The sequence below is a fragment of the Tursiops truncatus genome, chromosome 1 (assembly GCF_011762595.2).
Source record: "Tursiops truncatus isolate mTurTru1 chromosome 1, mTurTru1.mat.Y, whole genome shotgun sequence".
Lineage (NCBI taxonomy): Eukaryota > Metazoa > Chordata > Mammalia > Artiodactyla > Delphinidae > Tursiops > Tursiops truncatus.
The window spans coordinates 144387237-144400677 of NC_047034.1; the positions used below are offsets into that span (position 1 = coordinate 144387237).

Here is a 13441-nt window from a genome sequence, read left to right on the forward strand (position 1 = left end):
TAAAATTTGCACGCTTAGAATATTGCCATGCACATTGTAAGTGCTCCTTGTGTTTTAGCAATTATTGCAATCTTAGCGGTATCTGAACTTGTCTTTACTTTCCTCCCTGCTCTGTTATTGGATGACGTGTGTCCAAATGTGAGCACTATTCCTCTATCATGCAAATTTTGGACACTTTTACTTTCCTCATTTAAATAATTCTGTATTTTAAAGTATTTCAGTATGAATCTGTAATACTGCATAATTACAAAGAAATAAATTTAAAATGTTTACATGAATAAAGAAATATATTTTGTTCCTTAACACATAAAGGTTTACCATACATCCAAGTCATATTTTCTCCTTCAATGAGTTGTATGGTATGTGGCTTTCTACTCTGGGGGAAAAAATCTAAGAAACTCATTTGGAAGAAATAAATTAATAACTTAGTAAACTTTTATTTTTCTCTGAGTCCATAGATTACAATCCCCCACCAAAAGTGTGAGAGAGCATAGTCTAGATGGAGCAGAATTCCCCACAATGAGATCCTACATAATCTGTTAAAGTGAAATATAATCCTTTAAGGGATACAGAGAAAACATCTTTTTTTAAAAAAGCCCTACCCATACAGACGGCCAAAAGACACATGAAAAAATGCTTAACGTCACTAATCATTAGAGAAATGTAAATCAAAATTATAATGGAGTATCACCTCACACAAGTCAGAATGGGCGTCATCAAAAAATCTACAAACAATTAATGCTGGAGAGGGTGTGGAGAAAACGGGACCCTCCTACACTGTTGGTGGGAAGGTAAATTGGTAAAACCATTCTGGAGAACAGTATGGAGATTCCTTAAAAAACTAAATATAGAACTACCATATGATCCAGTAGTCCCACTCCTGGGATTATATCCAGAGAAAACCATAATTTGAAAAACTACATGCACCCAAAGGTCATGGCAGCACTATTTATAATAGCCAAGACATGGAAGCAACCTAAATGTCTATCGACAGAAGAGTGGATAAAGAAGATGTGGTACATATATACAATGGAATATTACTCAGCCATAAAAAATAATGAAATAATGCCTTTATCAGCAACTTGGATGGACCTGGAGATTGTCATACTGAGTGAAGTAAGTCAGACAGAAAGACAAATATCCTATGATGTCGCTTATATATGGAATCTAAAAAAATGGTACAAATGAACTTATTTACAAAACAGAAATAGAGTCACAGATGTAGAGAACAAACTTATGGTTACTGGGGGAAAGAGGGGTTAGGGATACATTGGGAGATTGGGATTGACATATACACACTGCTATATATAAAATAGATAACTAATAAGGACCTACTGTATAGCACAGGGAATTCTACTCAATACTCTATAATGACCTATACGAGAAAAGAATCTAAAAAAGAGTGGATACAATTATATGTATAACTGATTCACTTTGTTGTACACCTGAAACTAATACAAAATCATAAATCAGCTATACTCCAATAAAATTTTAAAAAATAAAAATAAAAAAGCTCTACCCAGAAATAAATTTTTGAGTTTTAAAGGGATGAAAAGAGAAATATATCAGATGTCAGGGTCAGTGTGGATTTTTTCAGTCGAAATAAAAATGGTTGGTGGTTGGCCTGAGGTTAAGAGAAAAGGCAAGAGTAATGATCACACATATTTTTTAGAGAAGACTTTATTTGCCTGTGCAAATCAATCAGTCTACATTATTTGATTAGGCACTTAGTGAGTGCAGAGATCTTTATTAAGGACTGAGCCTGATGGAATATCCCTTTTTTAATTGGTCTCTTCTTTATTTTCTTGAAATTTCTATCTTAATCCTATTTAAAGAGAATCAAATAAAAGGGAAATTTTGGGAGTCTCTGGAAAGATACTAAAAAGGTAAGGCAGTCCTATAGGTAGTATTTGGAAGGAATGTTAAGAACCCATTGATACCTAGAAAGCTAGGAACTCATCATGTACATATATGAATCCAATACACAGTGACTCCTGGTTCATACTCTCACCTTTTGGTTACTGTCTTCCTTCACAGAGCAGTTCACAGTGAATGGCATTCAGGGGCCAATCTTGGCTCCATTAGGTGGAAAAGCTGAGTTCAGTAGCCAGCTGTCCCCACCACAGAGTGCAGAACACATGGAAATACGCTGGTTCTAGAACCACTACACAAAACCTGTTCACCTGTACTGAAATGGTAAAGACTTGTATGGAGAAACCATCTCCAAGTATGTGGAGTGGACAGAGCTCCTGAAAGAAGTCACTGGAGAGGGTAAGGTGACCCTCAGGTTCCTTAATGTGAATGCTGCTGCTGATGGGTGGTACCACTGTTTCTTCAAAGATGGTGATTTCTGTGATGAGGCCATCAGAGAAGTGAAGGTCACAGGTAAGGATGGATCCCTCTGAGGCTTCTATGCATCCACAATTCTCAATCCATCTGAGGCTGAGTATTAGGAATATTCTTAGTGTTCCTGACCATTTCATATTACAGGGTTTGCTTAGCAAGTTCAAATTCATGCATTTAGTCTTTAAATGGGGAAGAGTGTTGGATTAAGAATGCAAATTGTGTCTGTGCACATATTACCTTTATCGGCAAGAACTGTCTGTTTTCCCAGGTCCATGTGCGCTGTTAGATCTTTAAAGTATCAACAGAATCCTTTCAGGATTTGGTACTATATTTTTCAATTATTTTTGACAACACTTTAGTAAAACTTGACTCTATAAACCACCTAAATCTTTACAACTGTCTCCTTAATGATCATTCTTGTTCCCATTTCTCCCTGACTCAATTTGCTGACTACGTAGTTCTTAAATATAGTTCAGAAAGCCTTCATCTGTAATCTTCTGTGTCCTCCAATATCACCTCAGTCATGGTTTTCTGAATAACAAAGAAATGGCGGCAAGATGGAGGACTTGAAGTAAACTGAAAGGCTTCCAAATGTGAGGGCACAAGGGTAGGGACCTAGGCCCATTCACATTTAACATTTTCATTAGTTATTGTGACGTTCATCTGTATTACCTAGAGCTAAGCTATTCAATATGATAGCCACTAGCCACATGTGGCTACTTACATTTATATTTAAATTAAATAAAATTAAAATTAGGCAAAATTTAAAGTAAAAAATTAAATAAATTGAAAATTTAGTTCTTTACTCTCACTGACCACATCTTGATCTTAGCCAAAAAGCCAATAAGGGATCACTGACCACATCTTAGGTGCTAAAGTCTCACATTGCAAAAAGCTACTGAATGGACAGCACAGATATGGAATATTTCCATCACTGCAGAAACTTTTATCAGACAGAGCTGCTCTAGAGGAACTCTTTAAATCTCTACTCATTCTTTCTTTGCCCACGCATTAGGCAATTCTTAACATCCCCAGCAATGTCCTAAAAATTTTCAAAAACTTGTTTATTTTCTCTAAACTGATATCTACTGCTTTATTTTGATAATAGTAGTGTGTTACCTGTTTTATTCAAAGAGCACATAAATTAAAGTTTCAATTAAAGTCGCAAACTTGCCTTTATGCTATTTACTGCTTATTAATAAATTATGGTAGCTCATATGTGACTAACGATGAAGATACAAGAAAAAATGTTACACTATAAATTCTATGAGGACCGAGATCTTGATTGTTTTTGTTCATCATTACGTCCATGGACCTAGCCCAGTCTCCTAGATTTAGTAAATAATCAATAAATATTTTTGACTAAGTGAATAAATGAAACAAAAAGGCATTTCCTCTCCTGACTTTTTAGGACCAGGTTGTTAATTTGGATATCATACCCCTTCAGTCTGGCTTAGCCTTTTTCCCTTTTGATTAGCTTGTAGAAGCAATCAGAGCCCCACAGCGCTTGACTATCAGTGTATCTAAGGGCATAAAGTTTAAAGTAGAAGAAGGGGGCTTTTCTTTCTCTCTTATGTCTCCCCATCCCTTCACCTAAATATTGTTTTCCCCTTTCTTTCCAACCAGCTACAAGCCTGGAAACGCAGATTCTTGTGCATCCTCCTAATACCAAAGGTCTTTTAGTGGAGTGTAATTCAAGAGGTTGGTTCCTGCAACCTCAAATGGAATGGAGAGACAGCAGAGGAGAGATCATTCTACCTTCATCAAAATTTCACTCACAGCATACTGACAAATCGTTCAATCTGAAGATGACCCTTCTTCTAAGATGGAGCTCCTATGGGAATGTCACTTGCTACCTTCGAAACCTGTAACTGGTCAAGAGGAAGGAACAAGCATTGTCCTATCAGGTGAGATCTGTGTGTTTGTTCTTCAGATGATGGCCATTGTCATCAAATTTATAAACTAAAGAAAAAAATTAATACACTTTCTTCACTTGGTTTTCAGGATATTATGTTCTCTTGGCTTTGTTCACCATCTTGCTTGTCTTCTTTCTTATTCTCTTCTGCTACTTCATCTTTTTCGCTCCGCCTTCTTGATATATGAGTTTCCCAGGGCATAGTCTTTGAGTCTTTTTTTCTCTATTGTGACTTAATTCTATCTCAAGGCTTTACATAAAACCAATATGATAAGAATTCCTCGAATGATATCTTCTACCCAGACCTCTCTCCCAAACTCTAGTCTCATCTCTAAACTCAGCATCTCAGTGTGGAAGTCTAGTAAATATCCTCAATCACACAGATCAAAAACTAAACTCTTAATCAGCTGTCAACTTGTGTGATGTACTGCCTTCCCAGTCACACTTCTTACTTTTATTTTCTCAGAAAAAAATCCTTGAAGTCATCCTTGACTGCCATCTTTCTCTTATATTCTACATCACACGTGTCGAGAGATAATACTACCTTTACCTTTAAAATATACCCAGAGTCTCACCACTTCTTACCACCTTTGCTGCCCTCCAAGTCTGAGACACCATCACCCATGGTCTGAACATTGGCAATAGCAACTGAAAAGTTCTCCCTACTACTTCTCTTGTCCACTATGGTATATTCTCAACACATGGATAGGAGGATCCATTTAAAACATGAGATATATGTCACCCTCTGTTCAAGACCCTGCAATTGTTCCCCATTTTATTCAAAGTAAAATGCCCCACCAATGTCCTGCACTATCTCTGCCCCTGTTACCTATCTGACCTCATCCCCTAATGTTCTCTATGTCTCCTCTAGTCTAGTCACACAGAACTCCTTGCTGTTCCCCAACCGTGACAGAACTGCTCCTGCCTGGGGTCTTTGCTCCAGTTGTTCCCTCTTCCCAGAATGTTATAATTCCAATAAATTACCTATCTCCTTCAAATCTATACTCAAGTCTCACCTTGTAAGTAAGGACCACTTTGACAAACCAACTTGGAAAAATGCAACCTTTACCACCCCCTCCACCTGGCATTTTCTATCACTTTACCCTCTTTTAATTTTTCTTTTTTATATAGTAGTATCCCCTTTTTTTTTTTTTTTTTTTTTTTTTTTTTTTTTTTGCGGTACGCGGGCCTCTCACTGTTGTGGCCTCTCCCGTTGCGGAGAACAGGCTCCGGACGAGTAGGCTCAGCGGCCATGGCTCATGGGCCCAGCTGCTCTGCGGCATGTGGGATCTTCCCGGACCGGGGCACGAACCCATGTCTCCTGCATCGGCAGGCGGACTCTCAACCACTGCGCCACCAGGGAAGCCCGTAGTATCACCTTTTAACCTGCTATGTAACTTATTTATTATGTTTATTGTCACTTATCTATCTCCCTTTCTAAAACATGAAGATAGAGATCTTTGTTGTAATATACCCCAGTTTCTTCAAATATTGCATGGCACATAGTAGGTAAGCAATAAATAATCAATACTTGAATGATTGAAATAAAATAAAATGAGTGCCTTGGAAACTGCCGAGTAAATGTACATGTATTAGTATTTGTATATGTCTGTGAAATTCATGTTGGACAGATGCTGAGAGGGGTATCCCAATTCAAGATTATTATAATAGGAATAAGTTCCCAACAGGTTTAGCAGTTTACTACTTTTAGAACATTTTTGTGTTTATTTCTCTGGGCAGAAAGACATCAGATTCCCAAACAAAATGATAGGTGTCTATGCCCAGTATGTGCAAACCAGCAAACTAAAGCAGGTGCTTGTTCGCACGAATAGGAAAGGAGGAAAGCTTATGTAAACGTATGTCTCAATGTATTCAAGAAGAATAATGCCAGACCCAGTGAATACATTGGAGAATTCAGAACTGCGCATATATTGGTTGCTTAGACAAAAGGACTGAAGGACTGAGTTGGTCTGAGGCTTAGTAGGAAGAACCCAGCTCTGCCTTAGGGAGAACATGAGACAGAATGGATGGGAAGAATTGGGGTGAGAAGCCTTCATTCACCTTTGCTCCAGTCTCAAACTAATCACACTGGGCTCAGTCCCACTCTGGACCCTTTGTCACTTTTCACTCACCCAATTATAACTACCTCCCCAAACTGGCTTAGGTCTAATATCCCACTGTCATGAGGTCTTGAATGCTTTAGATGAATCTATTTCCGATAAACTGTATTTATCGGAAACATTGTATTCTGCTACAATGTATACATTGTATTCCATGGAATACAATTTGGATACAGATTCTGGTCATAATTCTGGTTCTGCTGCTGACATTTATCATGGTGCCCAGTGTCGATTTATATTACAGATTACAAGGTAAGTGGGTTTGAAGGGCAGGAGATATAAAGTGGGGGTGGGAGAGCTAAAGCTGCCTGACCCTTGATTCCCAAGCCCATCTACCTCAGGAAGTTCTAAACTCTCGGGACAAATGTTAGACATACGCCCTTCATCATTCCTTGGTCCTAGATATTCTTTAGCCATGGAGCTTCTGACAATGCTGTTTATCTGAAAGCCTGGGCTTTCTTGTACCTCAGTCAAATTGAAATCCTTTTTTTTCCCATATGGTGATAGCTTTCCCAACAAACTGGGAGAGCTTTTTAACATTTAGCATTTAACATGTAACACAGTTTACACATATTTCTTACTTGACTCCTTAAATGGTCCAGGGGCAGGAAATAAAGTGCTAATTATACAGGGCAGAAACAGCGAGCAGAGGTCACTTAATAGTCCACAGCATCAGGAAAATAGAACATGCAGGGAGAGTTACACCAGGTGGCCTACCCTTCCTAGGGAGAAAGTTTTCATCCATCTCAACTATGTTGTATTGGGGGAAATGGACTTGGAGGATTTTGGGGAAAATTTTAAGACACAAAATAACTGTTTGATTTGAGGGTGTGCTCACTTTTAAAAGCTTCAAATGCACGGATCCTTTCTGGTATAGCTCTATCTTTCAAGACTACATTCTTCTGAGGTCTCTTTCTGCCTGAAAACCTGGACTTCCACAAAGACTCTCTCTTTGGTAGGTCAATGTTCTGCATGTTCTCCAGGAGCACAGCTGACAGGAGCCACAGTTCACAGTCTCTTGTATGTTCCAGAGCAGGTACCAAATACTATCTGCTTATTACCTGACACACAGGTGAGCAAGACCCCTCCCGGGTCCCTTGGTGTATGGTGCTGTGTCCCACAAATCCTATAGAGGTACTTCTGTTTATGCATGGATGCCACATTTTTGTTGTTGATGGGGAGATAAAAATGAGGGTTATCTTATGCCACCATGATGCTCATGAGCCTTTGTATCCCATATTTTAAACACTAAGTTAGACTGTGTATAGTACTCCCCAGCAGAGGACTGGGCACGACCTGTGGTAGTAAGCACTCCCGTCATAGACTATTTTCATGGAAAGACTATATAGCCAAGGGACACCACGACGTGTGCTAAATAAGATTTTAAACAAAATGCTGTCTAACCAGCCTTCCATTGATGAAATTCTTACTTTCAGAGCTCTTATGATCTCTTAGGCAGTTGAGACGTCTCCAGACCTATCCTACTCCAGCCTATTTTGAACCCAGACAACACAAGGACTAGTGCATAACTTTGTCTCATCCTCCAAATGAGACACGTTGATTGATGGACTAGATAGAGAAAAAGAAAGATAAGTTGCTTTTCTCTGGGTCTGTTTAGGCTCAGCCCCAAACTGGTCCCATCCTAGAAACAGCTCTGCTTATCGTCCCAGTGACACACAGCTTTAGACCTAAGCCTTTAGATCCTTGGGATCCTCTAGTCCTAAGCCTTAGCCATAGTTTTTTCCCTTGGTCCTATTCTAAATAAATACAAAGGGATGGCATTAAAATATATCTCTTGCTTTCTTGGTGCATTTCCCCCAGTGCAAAGTGTCTCCGCACCAATAACTGATGATTATCTCTTTCTTCCTTCAGATTGCTCCTGCAATGTGATACCTCCTTGGTCAGTGGGCACACCGGTAGTCTTGACTTCAATACGTGTGAGTGTCTTCCTCATTATCTATTTGCATCACAAAAAAAGAGGCATGTGGGACCAGAAAGATGAGAACTTCATGAAAGTATCTCCTTTCCCAAGTGTTTAGTAGCTGGCAAAACATTTAGCTGAAGAAGAGTAACAGGCTATTTATCAGAAAGCCTGGGCTTCTTGTACCTCAAATATTTGTTTGAATTGCATGAACAATAAACTTTTGGATCTCATGTCATTGAGTTTGGATTCCAGCCTCCAAATTTATGGGCTTAATGATACAAACTGATGATGCTTCTCCTCCATAGCAAAAGAACATATTTCTTTCAGTGTAATAGCTCTATTTTTGCCAAAAATCCAGCCATCATTTCACATAATAAAATATGCCAATTCTTCCTGTACTTTAATCTTAGAGGAGACAATAATTCAGTATATCTTAAACTTTTGGGGTCATAGACTATTTTAGAGACTGATGCAAAGTAAAAAAAGTCCTCTTCTCAAAATAATTCATACGTCCACAGATATTTCGCTTAAGTTTATGGTCTGTATGGACAACTGAAACTGATCCTTGTCCTCTTTGACTCTCTCTTTTTTTTTTTTTTTTAGCGGTACGCGGGCCTCTCACTGTTGTGGCCTCTCCCGTTGCGGAGCACAGGCTCCGAAGCGCAGGCTCAGCGGCCATGGCTCACGGGCCCAGCCGCTCCGCGGCATGTGGGATCTTCCCGGACCGGGTCACGAACCCGTGTCCCCTGCATCGGCAGGTGGACTCTCTGACTCTCTTTGAGGGTGAAATTGAAAAGGCAATTGTGAAAGTTTGAGGATAGCTGAACCCAACATATTGTAAAATGTGTCATCAGCTCTATCTTTGAGGTCCCCATGGAAATTATGTATACATGTCAATGATCAGCAAGGTAAGGTAATTTTTTTATTATAGCTGGAGCTGTAGCTATAGCCAAAAATCACAATGCAGAAGTCACAAAGTAGCGCTGAACAATTCAGAGGATTTCATTTATTAATTTTCTCCTATGAAATAAAGACAAAATACCCTAAACCAGACCAGACTGAAAGTGTTTTTGTAGTTTAAGAAAGTCCATACCTGAGTCTTGCTTATTAACCATGTTAGCAGACTAAATGCCGTATCCATCAGTGCTGGAGGAAAGAAGCAAGATGCTATGATAATAGCTAGTATATATTAAATATTTATTATGTGCAGTATGCATTTTATAAGATTAATATATTTAATTTTCAGTGAATTAGATTTTATCTGTGATAAAATCTGGTACACAAAGAAGTTGAATAGCTATTCACACCGTTAAATGATGGTGGTGCCAGGACCCCAACCAGGCACTTAGACTCCTTAGCCCTCTGTTTCAACAGCTGTAGTGTACTGTTCCTCTATGAAAAGACTAAAAATAAAGTAAAAAAGAAAGAGATATTTAGTCATAGCAGCCTTGTGAAAGAGAATTTATCATTACAGGGAAATATAGCCTGGGCATTTAGCGATTTATGAGGCTTCCATTAGATATAACTGAAAGCCCCAAGAATAGGCTGCAGGTCACTGCCATTGTTGAAGCAGACCCGGAATCCTTAAGAATCTGGGGGGCTTCCCTGGTGGCGCAGTGATTGAGACCCCGTGCCCCGGTCCGGGAAGATCCCACATGCCGTGGAACGGCTGGGCCCGTGAGCCATGGCCGCTGAGCCTGTGCGGCCGGAGCCTGTGCTCCGCAACGGGAGAGGCCACAACAGTGAGAGGCCCGCGTACCAAAAAAAAAAAAAAAGAATGAATCTGCGAATTAAAATTTTATTTTTGCTTGCTCTACCTTGAGGACCTAAAGTTGAGTCATTGATCACAGAAGCCTCCACCCACACTGCTCACGACTCCTGGTAATTACGCAGGTAACACACATCCACTAACCTCTTTTATAATTGCTACTGAACTTTCTTCTCTTTACCTAAAATGGACTTTCCCCTGAAGGTACTGCTTCCTCTACAACTATCTCATTTAGCAACCTTCTTCCCTATTTAGGCAGCTTGCTGTTTGCTGTGCCTTTCTGGACTGATTTTCCTTCTTGAGGCTTATCAATTCAGAAACCTCTTATCAATTCATTTAACAAATATGAATTGCCAGGGAATTCCACGAGCATTGTACATTTTAATTCTGCAAGAGATGCAGAAGACACTCAATCTGCAAGAGATGTATACCGTTTATTTCCAAGAACCAGTGCCAGGCTAGAGTCAGACTTCTTGGCAATACTGTTACCTGTGTGAACTTGGGAAAGTTATTTTAAGTCTCTGAACTGCAGCTTCCTCATCTTTAAAATATTGATGATGATGCCTACTTCATAAGGTTATTTTAGGTTAAATTAGTCAATATATCAAAGTCATTTGGCCTGGCTTCGCACATAGTACAAACACTAATGTATGATATTATTGTTACTATCATTACTATTAGCATAATCTAGGGATTCTGTCTCAATTCCCTCTCTGGTGTCTTATCTGCTACATGTGTTTATCATCATCCTTCTCCCCTTTTCTCCTAAGCTTATGGCATGTCTTTCTTCACTCGCACCCCACCATCATCTTAACTTTCCTTCTAAGCATGGACAGCTCTAGCCATGCTTAGAAGCTATGCTTCCTAGCCATGTAGGAAGGAAAGAAAATTAAAAACTCAGCTTAGATTTAAACACACACACACACACACACAATCCTCTGAATAAATACTCTTAGCATCTTTGTACTATCTTCCAAGTTTTTCTTTCAATTTTGTTTTAAATTATTTTCTATCTTTTATGAGAAGAGGTTTGAAGTTCTCCTAAATGTTAATGTGAGAAAAATAGAGGTATGTGACCAAGAGAGAGACTTACAGACTCTCCACTCTCTGATCCTTATGCACACACTCCCAGGGCAATTTTGCTATTTTTAAAAAATTTATGCTATTACCCTTATAAAAGGGATCTCTGACCTAGTTAAGGGCAGAGAATTTATATCAAATTATAGGAGAAAGTAGATATTAATTAGGTGAATGCTTTACCCTCCATTTGTACAGTCTAAGACCGTATGGAATATATCATGTGGGCAACAACCTTGGTGACTTCAGAGTTTTCACTTCTCCAACAAGAATATTGTCAATTATTTCAACTGTTATTTCAAGGACGTGGATTTAAGACTCCTGCCTTCAGCTTCCTCATCCTCACCATCTTGGTTGTCTTTCTCTACAAGGTAGTATGAATCAGTGAACAATCATGTCAGTGAAACAAACTAGGGTTGATATAAGAAAGTAATTTTTAATAGACATAGCTGTCCAGTAATGAAACAGATACCCTAACTGTTGGCAATGGTGTTCCCATCACAAGACATATTAATCAATATTATGAGTTAGGGGTGTTTTCCACCTTTATAATCACCCAGAAAACATACTTTACAGAAGACTTCTGCTCCAGATAAGAGGATGACTTTTGAGAATTGTAAGATCTCTTTCATCTCAGAGATTCTGTTCATCTTAGGCTATTCTATTTCACCATACTCCTCAAGAGGTCTAGAATTCTTGAGGGGCTACAGCACCACATAAAGAAGATAAAGGTATAATGTGTCTATCTGTCCTTCAGACTCTGGCCAACCAGAGCAAGTGTCATGATGCTTGGGTGGAAGAATGGGTATCTGCCTCTTTGCAGCCTTCTTCCAGACTTAGGCCAAATGTACTCATCCCCAGGGTCATCCACATAACCCAGCCTACTTCTCCTTCACCCACACATAAGCCCAGAAGTATGGAGTAATAGGAACGTGAAAAGTAAATTTATTGGTCTGTAATTCAGTTCTCCTTTCCCTCTGTGACCCTTTTAATTCTTGCATCTCTTTCCAGTCTCCATTTCAGATCCACATTTCCAGTTGGATGTCATGTAGTTGGAAGATATGACTCTGATCCTGTGTGTTCTGATGGTCTTTATCACCATGGTCATTTCCTTTATTTACTTTATATTCAGAAGTAAATGGAATGGGAAGGGTGGTAACTCAGAAGGCATCTTTCTTCCAACTGGTCTCCAGATACAATCTCAGATTGTAGCCTTCTTGAGGCTCCTGGGGTTTCTACAAAAGTGACCTTTCCAGTCTTTGTGCCTTAATAACTGGGGAAAGCAACAAAGACTTGTAGATTTTCTCTTGATCTGTTAATGTGCAAAGCTCTTGGTGGATTTGATGTGATAATAATACACTAGAGATTTTCCTGCCAGAACGTGTACTTTTCTAATGATATCTTTGGCACATGTAATGAAACTACACATGTAATGAAGCTGCCCAAGCCAGGATGATAATATTCTCAGGATAACTCTAAATTCAACTAAATATGATTATGGAGGAAAGAAAAAAGAAGTGAGGGGAGTACCTGTTTATTAAAAAAAAAAACAACAAGAGAAAAAATAAGGTGATTTTGAGACCAGGTTTTACTCAGGCTAGAGAAGAAAGGTTGCTTAATGAAAAGAACATAGTGTTTGAATCCAGAGAGTTGGGTTTCTATCCTGACTTAACCATGCTGAGTGACCTTGGGTTAATGGCTTATCCCTTCTGATCTACTTTTATTTCCTCCACGAAATGCGGAATATAATTATGAGAATGTGAAGATTAGAAATTTTGATGTAAAACGTCTAACATTGTGCCTGATAAACAACAAATATCACATGCACACACATGCATGCATATACCTGCACATACACACACATCAGGGAGGCAATCAGAGGGGGAGAAGACCAGAAGTGATCAGATTCTACCCCAGTGAAATCTGTCTATCTCTTCCTCTCTGCTTCTATATCTCTTGAAACATCTACCTCTACTGCCTCTCATTGCCTCTACCTGTTCTCTCAAAATCTCACAGAGGTATCAGCTGATATCACTGAAAGAAATGTACACATATAGTCCCTTCCTAAAAAAGGAAAGGAAGAGAGAAAGAAAGAAGGAAAGAAAGGAAGGAGGGAAGGAAGGAAGGAAACAAGGAAGGAAGGAAGGAAAGAAGGAAGGGAGGGAGGAAGGGAGGAAGGGAGGGAGGGAGGAGGGAGGCAGGAAGGGAGGGAGGGAGCAGGGAGGGAAAGGAGGAAGACTTATGCCTTATAAGGGCTTTCTGATTGTAGCTGCCTTGAGGCTCCGGGGTTT

General features: G+C 39.3%; 1 pseudogene; it reads left to right on the forward strand.

Moving 5' to 3' along the window:
- Positions 1-1991: 1991 nt before the first annotated feature.
- On the forward strand, positions 1992-12397 carry LOC101319051 (putative selection and upkeep of intraepithelial T-cells protein 1 homolog; annotated as a pseudogene).
- Positions 12398-13441: the final 1044 nt, after the last annotated feature.